This window comes from Xenopus laevis, chromosome 2L, assembly GCF_017654675.1.
Source record: "Xenopus laevis strain J_2021 chromosome 2L, Xenopus_laevis_v10.1, whole genome shotgun sequence".
Classification (NCBI taxonomy): Eukaryota; Metazoa; Chordata; class Amphibia; order Anura; family Pipidae; genus Xenopus; species Xenopus laevis.
In genome coordinates this window covers 49,005,035-49,020,401 of record NC_054373.1, presented here as the reverse complement: position 1 = coordinate 49,020,401, position 15,367 = coordinate 49,005,035, and the positions used below count along the sequence as shown (strand labels likewise).

Below are 15,367 nucleotides of genomic sequence, written 5' to 3'. Positions count from 1 at the left end.
ATTTAAATCTAAATTAATGCAATTAATAACAGTATCATTAGCCTCTGATTAAAAAGCGCATATGAATCATAAAAATGGCATCCTCTAGGATCTCGTTAGCACCGCCTCCTTCATCATCATGTAAGCTGTCTGATTTTTCGCATGACTTACTGCTATCCCCATTTCCTCTTCGGGTAAACAAAACCAACATCACCCTAAATGAAGAAAAATATAAAAATACATTATCAAATAAATGGGCCCTAAACACGAGACTCAAAATAAAAATATTGTTACTACACCCATATGAAAAATAAATTCTATCTCAGTCTCCCCAATTATTAAACCATATCCCTCCCCATATAAATTCACTCTATATCACCGCTTATAACTATATCTATAACTTATTCAAACATGGATAAAATACTAAGACTACATTCTCTCCTATTCTGCTTCCCTAGAATTATACCAACGATAAAATCATGGAAGTCCTCACACCCCCAGCCCCTTCCCAGCCTCTGGAATAAACCTGTACTTAAATCCAACAGTCTGACTTGAATCACCACAAGTCTCCTCGCCCACCTTTTAAAAAAAACCCCATAGTACCAGGTATACAAAAACCGTACATACAAAAATAAACCCATCAACCACACAAACATCTCCTTAATACAACAGCACAACGGAAACACCATAACCACCATTGCCTCCCCTACCCCCATAAACATCTCCCAAAAACTAAACCCTGATTAAATATTGAAAATCTGAACGTGTTCTGACATACACACAACCATTATCTATGAGTCATAAAATCAATCTAATAGAATAACAGATACCATACAAGTAAAAATAAGCAGTTCGTTGGACATGCACACTTTCTTATTACATAAAAAACCACCCCATGGCTTGAACTGCAACATCACGGTATTTATTCCCTATTATAGTAAAACCACCTATTCAACCAAATTAAAAAAAAAAAGAAAAATAGATAAAAAATGAATTTAACAGACAAACCCTGTTTAAACAGCAACATAAACATCAGCAAATCATATAATGCAAACCTATAAAAAACACCCAGCAATAGTCAAATAATCCTATGGCCACTTATTACTAGCAATAGGGCAATTAAACAAAAAAACTACAAACTACTTCTACCTTTCTAAATCCTCACTCTATCTACCTATCACACCTTCATCTTCCACTACTTTCTTTCTAACTTCACTCTTCTCCTATGCTTCTCCATTCTTAATCACTCCTTTTTGTATTCCCCATCTGACGGGCTCTTTTCCATGGTTCTCTTCTCTTCTTAACTCATCTCCACCCTTCTCCTTAGTCTCCCATTCTTCACTGGCTTTCCCCATGCCGTCTTTCTCTAAACTTCTAACTGTCTCCCACTCCTTCTCCTTAACCCCCCATCTCACGTCTTCTTCTTCACCAACTTTCTTCTTCTTCTAACTCACCACTCTTCTTATTATTATCCAACTCCACAATTCATTCTTTGTATGGGGCTTTTCCTCTCTTCTATCTGTCCTTCACTCCTTCTCCTGCCCCCATCTTCACTGGTCTTCTTTTTCGCCAGGCTTTTCTTCTTGTCTTCTAAATCACCATCACTCCTTTTGTTATTGCTCCTATCTCCACTGGTCTTCCTTTCTTTGGGCTTTTCTTCTTCTCTTCCAACTCCCTTTCTCTCCTTCTCCTTTTACTGCCCCCATTTTCACTGGTTTCTTTTTCACCAGGCTTTTCTTCTTGTCTCCTACATCTCCATCACTCCATCGCCTTTTCTTGACTTGTCCTTCCTCCTCCAAATTCAGACTCCTCTTCTTCCTCACCTCCATGTTGATCTCTCCTCCTATACTGGTTTTTCTATTTTTATTTAAGCTCTATCGCAAATTATCCGCATTTATCTATCGCCTCTCTCACTCCATGTCTCCTCTCCTCACTGTCCAAACGGCAGTTGGTCTGAACCAACTGAACAGGTAACTGAACTAGGTGAGACATGTGACCACCAGCAGTGTCATGCGGGCAGGCAACATGGAGTGACATGCAAGCACTAGAGAGCTGAGGACATTGCCATGGCACTACAGAGATGGAAAACTTCACTAAGAGCAAATGTTTTAAGTTGATTGGGAGTCATCAAGTTCAGAATAAAGATTTGTTATCTGGAAAACCCCAGGTCCCAATCATTCTCAATAACAGGTCCCATACCTTACTTAGCAGTTGTCTTGGTTACCATTCAATGGTGGTGAAGAATCGGAGAATTTCAGATTTAATTCACTAGGGGGTTGCCTAACATTTGCATTTGCCCATTTTCCTTGTCCTTTAAATAAACACAAGGTATGTTTGATAATGCAGATCACAATATGTGTTAAATACATCTCATTCAGTGACATCACTAACTTGGGAAATGCAGCCTTTATAATGAGCCGTGCCCATGTCGGATACTCCTATCTATACGTCCTTCCAAATTTCATCTATTGGCTTTGTTGCTGTAGTACCAAACCACGCAGTACCAAAGAAAACATGCTGAATATTTGGGGCTATATCATGATGTCTTCACTTGAAAAAAGGGGGGATTATCTGCACCAGGTAATAAAGTATTTTATACTTTAACTGGTTGGAGTTCTTGCCCGTTAGGAAAAATAAAAACATTGAAAATACGTGTGTGTGTAATGTGGTTATGCACAAAAATGTGTGGCTTTTGCTCTAATGCATTTGGGGTACCTTATCCACCTGTCACAGATTCTTATAGGTATTGCCAGTTAGCACTTTTGTCATTGTGATTTTGCAGTGACAAAACAAAGCAGAGGACCCATAATGTGTATTAAAATTACTTTATTACAGTTGATTCTTTTAACATTTCCTTTGCTATGATACAAAGGATAATTACAAACAAAATATTACATAGGATTTATTTTCTTTCCTTTTTCTCACAACTTTGTAACAGCCTCAAAGGAAACAGTTCAGTGTAAAATGAAAACTGGGTAATTAGACTTTGCAAAATAAACAAAGTTTCCAATATAGTTAGTTAGCCAAAATGTCATCTATAAAGGCTGGAGTGACTGGATGTGTAACATAACGTAACAGAACAGAACACTACCTCCTGTTTTTCAGCTCTATCACTCTCAGTTAGTCAGTGACTTTAAAGGAGAAGTAAACCCTAAAATCAATATGGCTGAAAAGGCCTTATTTTATATACTGAACTTATTGCACTAGTATAAAGTTTCAGCATATCAATAGCGGCAATGATCCAGGACTTCAGACTTGTCACAGGGGGTCACCATCTTGGAAGGTGTCTGCGCCACTCACGTACTCAGTGGCTCTGAGCAGCTGTGAGAAGCTAAGCTTAGGGGTCATCACAAATTATCAAGCAAAAATTAGGTTGGCCTGTAATATAAGCTAATGCTACAGGAATGACGGCAATATGCATCCAAATGTGCATCTTATCTTGTTCCCAGGGGCCTCAATGCAGGTTATTTTACATTTGAATGTGTCTCAAGGGTGAAAAAGGGACCCCCTGCCCAGGAACTAATTCTTCCCTCTAGCTAGCCTAACCTATCCATGGCCTAAACACGCCTAAGCCTGGCTGCTCATAGCCACACTCAGGAGTGCCCAGCACCAATCACATTCACTTGTGGTACCGGGAAGACAGTCCCGATTTTGACAGCTCAATCCCGAATAGTTACGGAAATTTCCCCGATTTTCTCTTTGATCTCCTGCATCTGAACAGACAGGAAAAGATATAAAGTTTCTGAAAGCTAATGGATTATTGGCAGAAAACGTGGCAGGTGCACTTGAATACTTTTGTAACAATTTTAGATAAGTAAAGAAGCAATTGTAACAGTTTAAGATAAACAGGTCTAATATCTTGAGGAAACTGTGAGTTGCAGTTTAAAGGGCAATTGGCCTTCATTAGCAAGCACACTTACAAAGTACAGAAATGTGTTCAAACTTTCATAAGCTGCCATCATTTGTAAAATGAACATGGTAATTAGGGGGTGTGGCCACAAAATGGGCGTGGTCGAAATGGACCGCAACCAATGTTTGTGCCCCTCTTTCTATTTCCAAACTGTTGGAGGGAGGCATTGATGAAACTTGTGTCATTAAACATTTACTTTTGCAAGCCCTTAACCTTTTTATGAAACAGCCCCAGATAAAAGTAAAATGTAGGAACTCTACTGGGGTCTGGCACATACAGTGAAGTTATTTCAGAGCCATGTGCACTTTTGCCATTGCCAGGCCGGCGGCAGCAGGAGGCCTCGCTCTGCCCCTCAGACAAGTGTCAGTCAGTGCAGCGGGGCGTATGAAACTCTCGCGAGAATGGCCGGGCGACTTTATCCTTGTCAGGGTGAATGCGCTCTAGGCTCCCGGCTTGTCGCCAACCCTTGGGGGTCTTGTGCCCACCCTTCAAGCCTGGAGGAGGAGGACAGCAGAGCAGGCCACAGCCACCGCTACATCCCCCTCCACTCTGTCTCCGCCCACACTGCCCGGGGCCAGCCTTTGTTTCCGGTGTTTGGAGCGCCCCAATGGAGCCCCTTCTGATAATGAGGACGCCGCCCCTTTACCATATTGAGGACGAGCCGCTGCTGCCACCCCAGAGAGCGACTAAAACTATTAGGGGGCGGTACTACGATTACGGCTTCCCCATTGGTGGGCGTCACATAACAGCTGAAGCCCCGCCCGCAAGATTGGAGACTAGACAAGTGGCGCCGCCGAGCAGGGGATGGAGTAGTCGCTATGGGTGAAGAACCCGGGGGCCGTGTCGGTGCAGGATCAAGTGTACAACATGGCGGCGGTGTGTCTGGGCGCGGAACTGCAGACCCTCACGGAGCAGTATGGGCCGGACGCGGCGGTATCCGGTGTAGTGCCGCAAGTGCTCCGTGTCCTGGAGTTGCTGGAGAAGCTACGTGGGGGGTTCCGGGGGAGCGGGGCTGCACTGAGGAAGAGATGCTCATCAGAGCCGTGCACAGGTTGTAGTTGAGCAGCAGAGAGGAGCCGGCGGTGAGTGAATGGCTGTGTGTCTGTCACCCTAGGAGTGTGTCAGTCTGTATGTCAGTGTCAGTGTGTCTGTATGGGTATGGCAGCTTCTCTGTACAACTCCCGGCACCCCTAGGCTGTATTGGTAGTGTCCAACAGCCTCTGAAGTCTCCATATAGAAAAGAATCTCAGCGGCCATTTGTGACAGATTGAGCTGATCTCTGGTAGAATGTGCATCTCTTGGCTCCTTGTTTAATCTGTACATTTCTAGCCCCCCCCCATCTCACATTTACATCATGTTATAGACGAGTATAGTCCTAATAACAACACTGGCAGCTTTGGTACCTAACTGCTGCCTTTGTACCTCTTGCCTTTATACTGGAATGTTTGTATTTAGCCTCATTGTGCATGAGGAAGTGTAGGGCCAAGCTAGTGCAATTCTACATTCACATCATCCCTAAATCACGACGGAGCTCTTATTCCTTTTCAGCCTTGTCTGTCACAGGATCTGTTACTATTTGTTCCTTCTCCAAAACCATGTGCTTCAGTGAAAGCAACTACAGAGCCCTGGAAGCCAACATGCCGCTCCGTCAGTGTCTTTTTGTAGCTTTCTGGTATGTTGGGCCCCACGAAACTAGACGTGTGTTTTTGGCAGGCGTTGGCAAGAGACGCTAGCATGAAGGGCTTTATGTAAAGGAAAAGCCCAGAGTCCTGCCCAGACAAGCTGTTGTGTCGTGCAGTTGTACTTGTGCAACAGGTGTGTTACCCATGCATGGAAGCTCATTACTGATGAATGAGGGCTTTAATAATGAAAAGCCCAATCGAAAGATATTCCTGTTTTAGTGAAACATCATATTTTCATTAAATGTCACTCAGTATTGTTTGCCTTATTTTTTCTTGCTTTGCATCCCTTGCTTAAACCCTTACACACCTGTTAACAAGTACAAAATAATTGTAACCAGTTGGCAAGGAGATGTATATCTTTATTAATTTTCTTCATTTCACCACCACTCCTATTTTTAGTGCTACTTTTTATTACTTCTATTCAGGGTCTATCCTATTCATAGTCTAGTCTCTTATTCAAATAAAGGCATGGTTGCTAGGGTAACTTGGACCAAAGCAACCAGATTGCTGATATTGCAAACTGGAGAGCTGCTGAATAAAAAGCCAAATAACTCAAAAACCACAAATGAAATTGTCTCAAATATCAGTCTCTCCATCATACTTAAAGTTGATGTAAAGGTGAACCACCTCTTTAAATCTATTTATTAAACACAGAAAAATAATATAAAGGTGAACATGCTCTAGAAGTATTGTCAGCAGAAGCTGCTCTAGGTTTGGAAGATAAAATACTTTATCTCACAGCACAGACAAAAAAGGATTTGGGTTGGCAGTGAACAAGTTGGATGTAGTTTGATGGATGCCTGTCAGAAGGCAATGCTGAATGCCTTAGGGCAGGGATCCCCAACCTTTTGAACCCATGAGCAACATTCACAAGTAAACGGAGTTGGGGAGCAACACTAGCATGAAAAAAGTTCCTGGGTTACCAAAAAAGTGCTGTGATTGGCTATTTAGTAACCCCTATGTGGATTGTCAACCTACATTAAGGTTCTGTTTGGCAGTACACCTGGTTTTTATGCAGCCAGAATGTGCATCCATGCCTGGAATTCAAAAATAAACACCTGCTTTGAGGCCACTGGGAGCAACATCCAAGGGGTTGGAGAGCAACATGTTGCTCACGAGCTACTGGTTGGGGATCACTGCCTTAGGGTCTGGTCACACGGGCAGATTCGTGGAGATTAGTCACCAGGCGACAAATCTCCTCTTCTTCGCGGCGACTAATCTCTCCGATCTGCCTTCCGCCAGCTAAAATGTAAATCGCTTGTGGCTTGTTTGCAGCCACACGGAGCACTTTGTTTTCCAAAGTTGGCCGAAGTGTCCTCTTGAGGCAATTACGGGCGACTTCAGAAACCGAAGCATTCCGTGTGCCTGCCCCCAGGCGATTTACATTTTAGCTGGCGGAAGGCAGATCGGGGAGATTAGTCGCCGTGAAGAAGACGAAATTTGTCGCCTGGCGACTAATCTCCCAATTTAACATCTGTTTCCCCAACCTTATTTTAACGTTGCCTCAGGGAGGTGCAAGACGGCATCTATTTACCTGACTTCATGTTCATGTTATTGGATAGGAATTATTTGATGTACTAAGATCTTGTGACAGAAATGCTATTGGTTACCTTATCAGTGAAACTCACTTGTGTAATACCATATTACTGTATCACATCCTGCTGTTTCACTTTCCTTTCTTGCTTACTAACATTTCTGTTGTTTGTCTAGCTTATCATAGTGTTTTATTTTGTCCCTTCTATAGGTCACGCTGTGCCAAAGCTTTTTTTTTTTAAGGGGATTAGTATAAATGAGTATTTTAATTTATGGATTAATTACATGTAACACAATGGAACCAGTTTTCATTGTTTATGTATTTGTAAACTTGTGTGTTTGCATATGTTTATCTATTAAACACAGGTATGAGACCTGTTATCCAGAATGCTCGGGTGCTTTTATATAATATATATGACCTTCCTCGCATCCATCTCAAGCACCAAAATAGAGTCATAAAAGGATAGTACAAGTATGAGATCTGTTATCTGGAATAGTTGGTACAGGCATGGGATCTTTTGTCCGGAACCCCGTTATCTAGAAAGCTCCGAATTACGGAAAGGTCGTCTCCCATAGACTTCATTTTATCCAAATAATCCAAATTATTTTTCCTCTGTAATAATAATACAGTACCTAGTACTTGGTCCTAACTAAATTATAATGAATCCTAATTGAAGCAAAACCAGTCTATTGGGTTTATTTAATGTTTCACGATTTTCTACTAGATTTAAAGGGGTTGGTCACCTTTGAGTTAACTTTTAGTATGATGCAGTGAATGATATTGAGACAATTTGCAATTGTTTTTCATTTTTATTTGTGATTTTCGTGTTATTTAGCTTTTTATTCAACAGCTCTCCAAATTGCTATTCAAGCTATCTGGTTGCTATCCAAATTAACCTAGCAACCATGCCCTGATTTGAATAAGATACCAAAATTGTTGAGGACCAGAATAAAAGTATGAGCAATTAAAACTAAAAACAACAATACATTTGTAGATATACAAAGCATTTGTTTTTGGATGGGGTCAGTGACCCCTGTTTGAAAGCCGGAAAGAGTTAGAAGAAAAAGGCAAATAATTAAAAAACTATTTAAAATAAATAATGAAGACCAGTTGAAATGTTGCTTAGAATTAGCCATTCTATGACATACTAAAAGTCAACTGAAAGGTGAAGATCCAAATTACAGAAAGATCCATTATCCGGAAACCCCCAGTTCCTGAGCATTCTGGATAACCGGTCCCATACCTCTACCTGAAGTTATTCACATAGGGCTCTTCGTATAATTTCGATTAGCATAAGGCTACTAAATTTCATGTAAACATTAAATAAACCCAATAGGGTTGTTTTGCCTCCAATAAGGATTAATTATATCTTAGTTGGGATCAAGTACAAGGTACTGTAAAGGAAATCCATTTTAAAAACTGTGATTTATTAAATTATAACGGAGTCTATGGGAGATGGGAACTTTCTGGATAACGGGGTTCTGGATAATGTATCCTATACCTGTAATATAAAAATGATTTGCTAAAACTCTCTAGAATGTGGCATTCCTTACTCGCATGCATTCCTTACTTTAAATCCTTAGGGGTGCTGCAGTTCCTTGGATATCTGGTCGGCTATCACTATACTCTAATTGCAAATAAGAATGGCACTGGCACTTTGCCATTTATTAGGCCACAAATTGGGGGAGTACACCCGATAAATGGAGGGTTATATAGGATTTATTTAGATACCCTACATCCCCAGTTTACTTGAAGTCGGGTGCTGTGGGTGTTCTGACATGAACCCAGTGCTGACATTTCCCTTCATGCAAATAAAGTTCTTTCCACAGGGAAGTGAGTGAGAGCCACAGAAGCATTTGGCATTTCCTTAGGAAAATATGAAGGAGTGCGGTGTTTATTTAAATTCTTCACTGTCCAATCATTCACCAGGCTGACCCGTTTCTATTACCACGTAATGCTTTTACTGCAGTTTTGTTTGGGACCTGGATTTTGGATAAATGACCTTTCTGTAATTTGGATCTTCATACCCTAAGTCTACTAGAAAATCATGTAAACATTAAATAATCCTAATAGGCTTGTTTGCTTCCAAGAAGGATTAATTATATCTTAGTTTGGTTCAAGTACAAGGTACTGTTTTATTATTACAGAGAAAAATGAAATTATTTTGAAAAGAAAATGTGGGTTATTTGGATACAATTGAGTATGAGGGTGATGGCCTTTCAGTAATTCAGAGCTTTCTGGATAACTGGTTCTGGATAAAGGATCCCATACCTGTACCATCACTCCCTAAATTACTTGGTAGAACTGTTCCTCTGTATCAGCATATAGTTCCCCCACAGCTACATATATTTTATACCTTGTGTCTCACTTATCCCCACCTCTATAGATGTAGAGCCCTTATTGTCTATCAGTGTGTATCAGTTTGTCAGCTATTATGTACCCTTATGTACAGCATTACAGAATAAGTTGGCGCTTTATAAATAAATGTAATAATAATGGCCTTTATTCGATGTGCTGGCAAATTCTCTAGGCAAATTCTCTATGGGTTATTTACTGTGTTCTCCGCTGCTTCTCCTGCCCTATTAGAACAGTTTTTGCAGAGGCCGGTGGACTGTGTGCTTCTGTGAATATCTCATGCAGTTCTACTGCCTTCTGAAGAATTCTAATAAGGCACGCAAGGTGGGGATGCAGTAGAAACAGGTGTGTGTGGGGGGATACTGAGTTATAACCAGATATTTAACCAGATAGTTCTGTGACCTTGTAATTAGTGCTGGGTAATTTGGTAACTAATTATATCAAGTGCCAATATCAATTATATCAAAGGCCAAATTTAATCATTAACCCCTAGGCATGTCCCCAGTGCTACTGAACCCATTGCAATGCAGCTGGGAGGAACTCCAAACAATGCTGTAATTCTGTTTGTACAGAAAATACAGTTTAAATACTTTTAAATAAAGAAATGGCAGTTGGTGGGGTTACTAGTATTGATTCTTCTGCACACAGCCTACTGCCATAAGTCTCCCAGAGTATAATGCTTTTGTGCATTTGAATACTTTTCTAGACTTCTCAATTCTTATGGGTATAATAAAATTAATTTAACTCACATTTTATCTTCACTGTCCTTCTCCCATGTGTAGTATCTCCAGGAGCAGCTGCTTGAAGCTCAGAAGAAAGAGCATGTTCTACAGAATCAGCTGTCGCAGCTCACAGAAGAGAACCAGAAACTTCTTGGGCAGTTTGGCTGAGCGCAAGTCAAAGGAAGGTAAGACGACTAGTTTCAGATAAAATAAATGACAATAGCAGCACAAAAGTACCCTAACTAAATACTTATCAGCAGGGCCAATTTGTATGCTTAAGTGGGGGAGTTGCATTGACCATGACATCTGTAAAAATGGGTGTAAACTAGGAGGCTTTTCTCTGCCCCTCTGTTTTGCCTGTTTTGCAAAAGTATGTATATTCAATTTAGTATGTTGTTTTATTTTGCAACTATGCACTGTCAGTGTCAACCCATGGCACACCCTGTTCTATCAACTGTATAGATAGTCTAGAGCAGTGCTGTCTAACTTCTTTTGGTTTCTGGTCTAAATGGTGGAGGGCCAATAATGAAAGCCAGTGATGACCACTCCCATTTTAAACCACACCAACAAGAACTTTTAAGACCATATCCATATTAATGGTGGTAGCACACCAAAAACACAAATGGTTGGTGCTCACTGCAGGGATATCCCTCATATGTGAGACATTGAAGCAATATCGAAACATACCCTTAAATCTAAATGCCTCCTCCCCTGTGGAAAATATAGCACCCCAACACAGAAATAAACAACTTAGGGGCCCTTAACAACAATTCTAAATGCTAACAAACCCCCAGACAAACCCTACCAGGCAGAGTATGGTGCACACAGGGAGCATAGGGCAGGCAGAGTATGGCACACACAGGGAACATAGGGCAGGCAGAGTATGGCACACACACAGGGAGCATAGGGGAGGCAGAGTATGGCACACACAAGGAGCATAGGGCAGGCACAGTTTGTCACTCGCACAAGGAGCATAGGGCAGGCGGAGTATGGCACACACAGGCAGCATAGGGCAGGCGGAGTATGACACACACACAAGGAGTATAGAGCAGGCAGAGTATGGCCCACGCAAATTGCAAATAAAATATTCTCATTTGTGTACTGAGCATCTGTCCTGATGCTGTACAGTATATCTTAATGAATCAGATGAAAATTAAGCGTAGGACTGGCCAGATATGGGATGACTTTGACGTAGTTGGCCAGCTTAAATATATTGCAATATATGGACAAACAATCCCTGTGTTGTTTAAAGGGTAAGGCATTTTTTAGTAGCAGTATGCACAAAATGTCGCTGTCTTAAATATATTGATAATGGGTTGAGTGCAGAGGACCTCTTGTAGTTTTTTTTGTATTTTGTGGTCACACCCTCATTGCACCCCCGCCTAATGGTTTAAAAAAAATAGTGGTGAGCACAACTTTCCCTTGTTTGTTAATTGGTGCCTTGTCATTTCTGTGTGTTACTGCACCTGTGTATATGTACACCCCTGCTGGTAGATGCGGGATGGAATATTCAACAAATCCATTCTTACCTACCAAGTCCTAAAGTTTACTTTACTTAAAAAGCGTACATATTTTCACTTACTGTAACTAAACATGCATGTTGTATTCCATTTTGTTCAGCAAAATGTCCCAAATTTAATGGTGGCTCATATTTACATAGCATTATTTAATAGTAGGTTTCCAGTTACTAAATTAAGTGTCTAAGTACTGTGACATCTAACTTGCCAGGCTTTTTAGGCAGCTTTCATTTATGGCACTGCAGTGAAGTGCTTGGGAAAGTAGTTTGGAACCTTGAAGCCACTCATATTGTTGCAGAAATACACAGCAAATGTGTTGTCTTGTCCTTCTCTGTTGCTGTTTATACTGTTGCTAGATTACTTATCATGAGATTGCATATATACTTACGTATACTGCAATTAATTATAAAAAGCCCTAAGCCATTATGAAGTGATTAACTGCTTGGAGTCATTAGTACACCCAAAGAGAAAGTGGTGCATGCTTGCTAAGTATCTAGTGGTGTGGATTGACATACAAGTGGGAATGAAGCCAAGCATAAGTTATGTGCAAGCATCAGATGAATTTCATTTGTATGTGTATAACTGCACTCCACAAATAACTTATAGTGGCTAATATAAGCAGCAGAGAATGTGCATAAGACATGTATGACAATAGGCAAGATGCACAGTACAACATATAATAAGAGGAATAAATGGACCACACTTTTGTCGTTGAGACATTCTACTTCTTCTTCTTCTTCTTCTCAGGTACATAAGTACAGGAGATGGTGAAACATAATTGAGATGGGCTTGTGCTGTTCCCTCAGATTGTGCTGCGAGAGAGGAGCGAGACCTGATGTTTCAGCTGAAGTAGGTAGTGGACAAATACAAGAGGTCATCTGCACTCAACCCATTATCAATATATTAAGGACCCCTGCCCAATGATTTATTAGATCTAAAGTGTCCATCAAAATCGGACTCCTGTGCAAAGACAGAATAAAGAGAAACAAATTGCTGAGATAGGGATCTTGAAGAGTAATTTGGTTGTTTTAAAAAGTTTCTTATTCCTTTGAGATGAAACTTTAGTTCCCTTTTAATTTATGCTTACAGGAATAGTACTACCAAAGACTGAAAGTGTTTTATTTGCATTTAAATCGAGTATGCTGTTTCCTTGTATGGGTAAAAATATTGTGCATTTGCTTTAAAAATAGTACTACTACATTTTCTATAAAAAATCTGTGTAGTCATGGGGCAACTATTCAAGCAATGTGTATAAGAAAACAGATCCGCACACACACTGATTAATGCAGTCGGGGAATATCCCCTTTTATTCAGCCACCAAACATCATCGTTTGGGGGGGGACCCACCCTTCATCAGGAAGGGTGGGTGTTCCCCCCCCCTGAAACGTTGATGTTTGGTGGCTGAATAAAAGGGGATATTCCCTGACTGCATTAATCAGCGTGTGTGCGGATCCGTTTTCTTATACACATTGGTTGCTAAGGGACCCGGCCGGGTCAACGGAAGGAACGCACCACCAATTGCAGGATTGGTGAACTACAGGTGTGCGGTAGGAGAATTACATTGCAATTATTCAAGCAACATAGAACAAAAAGACACAATTATACACAGCTGTATAGAATACAGACTTCTTACACAGGAAGAGAAACAGAGGTCAAATGGTATTCATACATATCGAGATATAGGAGGTTTAGTGCACATAGCTAAAACGTAACTTTTAATCAGTATCTAATAAAATAACCATCAATAGTTGAACTGAACAAAATTGGGCAAATTAATTAATTTTCCCATAACAATTTTACTGAAATTACCACAAAATATCCTGTCTCAAAAACACATGTGCTATATATTAAACAGTTGTTCACCTCCAAAACGAATCATTCCAAATTAAAGGGACTATCTCTGATATTGATATCTTATGTATTTCAGCTAAGGATCCAGCTTATGTATTTTGCAGTGTTTAACCAGTATAGTCAGTGTAATTGCACAGTCCCTAATCCAAATATTCTGCCCATACAGCTTTCTAAACTTCCCCCTGAGCTGCAACGTAAAAGTAGGATATTCTACAGAACCGCCAAGCATCCGTGGCCTGCACAGCTTGCTCGTGCGTTAGCCCTGTCCTACACGCTTAGTCACATATGTGTGACTTCATCAGGGGTTATCAGCCATGCTGTCATGGCACTCTGCAGGGCCATTGCATGAAAATCTTTTTTTCTAATATCAAATAAGACATTTGTTGCCATAAATAGTGATGAATTGATAGATTCCAACTTTAAATATTTTATTACTGGTCTTTTAAGATAACAAAACCCTTAAGATAACAGAAAATATGCTTTTCAGACTTCTGTGCCTCCGACACCATTCCTACCTCTGGGACGTGGCATCCAGAAAAGGATGATACATTTGCTTGTGGTACGTTAAACTAACGATTTATTGTTCTCAAGCAATGCATACCAAGCACACATTTCCTTCAAGTAACCTTAAAAAAAGAAAAACTTAAGTATGATATCTATTGTACCAATGTTCAAAACTTTTTCGTTTTTCTGCTAGGTGATAAAACTGGGAATGTATCCTTGGTAAATCTGAAGAATCCAAACTCTGCTCAAACTTCAGCTGTGCACTCCCAAAGCATCACAGGGCTGGCATACTCATTTCACATGTACCATCTTTATTTTGCTTTTTTTTCTGTCTGTGTTGTCATTCTTTAAGTTGGAATACAGGATGAAATGCACAGGGTCCAGCGTGATATGTAGGGGTACAAAGGGGTGCAGTGTGATATGCACAGGGGTGTGGGGTCAGTGTGACATGTATAGGGGTCCTGGGGAATTCACAGTGTGATGTACAGGGGTGCTTGTGAATTCACAGTGTGACATTTACAAGGAAGTAAACAAAATAGGAGTGAGCTTAGCTAAGGACCAACTAGCAACCAGTTCTCTTCATATTAGGGAAAGGTAAATAGAAATAATTGGTCCTCTATAAATGATTTTATTCACAATAACGTTTTAAAATATGTTACCTTTTATACTTTATGTATATATATATATGTATGTATGTATGTATGTATATATGTATATATGTATGTGTGTGTATATATATATATATATATATATATATATATATATATATATATATATATATATATATATATATATATATATATATATATATATATGTAAATTGTTTGTCTACAGGGTTGTATAATTGTTTTCAGTAGGCCGGCTAATGACTTTTTTGTGTATAATTGTGAATACATTTTTTATATAATGTGTTCTTAATTATTTGTATAATATTTACAAGACATTGGAGGAGTTAAATGTTGTATCTAAAGGGGTGCTAGTGGAACATAGTGTGCTATATACTGGGGTGCTTGGTTGGAACAAGTTAATATGTATAGGGGTTTTTGCAGTAACAGTATGAAGTGTACAGGGCTGCCGGGGGAGCGCAATGAGATCTTAAAGGGGTGTTCATCTTTAAGGTAACTTTTATTATGTTATAGAATTCCTAATCCTAAACAGCTTTTCAATTCAGTTTTTCCCTTTTATAGTTTTTTTTAATTATTTGCCATTTTTTCTGACACTTTCCAGCTTTTAAATGGGGTCATTGACCCCATCTAAATACAAATGCCCTGTAAGGCTACAAATGTATTGTTATTGTGACTTTTTATTACCCC

General features: G+C 40.0%; 1 long non-coding RNA gene across 1 annotated transcript; it reads left to right on the top strand.

The window, feature by feature from the left end:
• Positions 1–10,342: 10,342 nt before the first annotated feature.
• On the top strand, positions 10,343–14,751 carry LOC121399898. The gene is made up of 4 exons (XR_005965322.1): positions 10,343–10,367; positions 12,447–12,548; positions 14,038–14,109; positions 14,248–14,751. It is a non-coding gene; the product is annotated as an uncharacterized LOC121399898 (long non-coding RNA).
• Positions 14,752–15,367: the final 616 nt, after the last annotated feature.